Here is a 1,469-nt window from a genome sequence, read left to right as displayed (position 1 = left end):
GTGAGTTTTAATGGATACAGAATTGCTGTGTTAAATAAGTGCCTTCAGATTCACTTCTCTAGGTAGAAGTTACCTCAGTAAAAGAGCAGTTATCTGCCAGCAAAAGTATGTATTTAGATATGGACAGCAAAACAAAAAGGGACTGACAAGTGTAGCCATGGCCTTCCCTCCTTCATAACCAGTACTAGGTGGCAGCTTACCCTACCAAGAAAGTCTCACACTGCTGCCGTCGAGTTGATTCCGACTCATAGCAACCCCGTTGGGTTTCCAAGGCTGTACATTTTTATGGAAGTAGATTGCCTCATCTTCCTTCGGTGGAGCAGCTGGTGGATTTGAACCACCTACCTTTTGGTTAGCAGCCCAGTGCCTTAACCGCTGCCCCGCCAGAGCCCCTTGGCAGCTCACCCACGCAGTGCTTTATGCAGACGCACAGGCCTCAGTCTGGCCTTATGCAGATGCTTTTTCCCTCCTTTGTAGTTTTTTCTAGTGCAGTCAGTGAAAGCCAGAACAATCCACACAGCCGTTAAGGAGGAAGTGTTATACAGGCCTGGGGGCTTCTCTTGGTAAAAACTTTGCGCTGTGCACCTAACGTACAGCTTTTGGCCACCCACAGTTGTTCAACAGTAGGGGGCAAGGTTGGCAGGACACCAGATGCCTTTTGAAGCAGGAGAGCAGCATAACTTACGTGTCCTGACTGTATCGTCTTCTTTTCTGTCTGCCCCAAACCCCAAACAGAAAAACAAAGCACCCCTGTTCACCCTCAGATTGTTTCCTCCATTTCAAACACCCCCTGCCCAACTGTGGTAAAATGAATATACAGAACCAGCATCCCTACCTCCTCCATTCACATAGTTGTCTGCTGATGAGTTTAATTCCAACCCATAGCAACCCTCTAAGACAGAGTAGAACTGTCCCATAGAGTTTCCTAGGCTGTAATCTCTATGGAAGCAGACTGTTACATCTTTTCCTGCAGAGTGGCTGGTGGGTTTGAACCACTAACCTTTTAGTTAGTAGCCGAGCACTTAGCCACTGCACCACCAGGGCTCCTTTTGCTCACATTAGTCTCTCCTGATGTGTCATTTTCTGGGGACATGTTGAAAAAAGCAGCCCCCTGGAGCATCAGTGCCCCTCGGCAAACCCTGTAGGGAACACATTAGAAGGACAGGTGAGGCTAAGGCCTCAGTGCACAGGGGACAGACCCTGTACAGCTTCAGCTGTAGGCGTCTGTCGACCAGCTTGTTGGTATGGATTTAAAAAGTCTTCCACTCTGATGTGACATGTGAAAAAATGAGGATCACACAGCATGAGGGAAAAGAGAGTGGGTAGCAGCAGATGTGATGGTCTGTACATGACGGAACTATCACTGCTGTTTGCCTCCCATCATAGAACCGTCCACAAGGACAACAGTTGAAGGAAACACGAGTGGGGAAGCACTGCTAGACATTAGGACTTCACGGGGCCAAGGCCGC

Source organism: Orycteropus afer, unplaced genomic scaffold (assembly GCF_000298275.1).
Source record: "Orycteropus afer afer isolate SDZICR_OR568_19922 unplaced genomic scaffold, OryAfe1.0 scaffold00312, whole genome shotgun sequence".
Taxonomy (NCBI): domain Eukaryota; kingdom Metazoa; phylum Chordata; class Mammalia; order Tubulidentata; family Orycteropodidae; genus Orycteropus; species Orycteropus afer.
Note: the sequence above shows the minus strand (reverse complement) of the source record.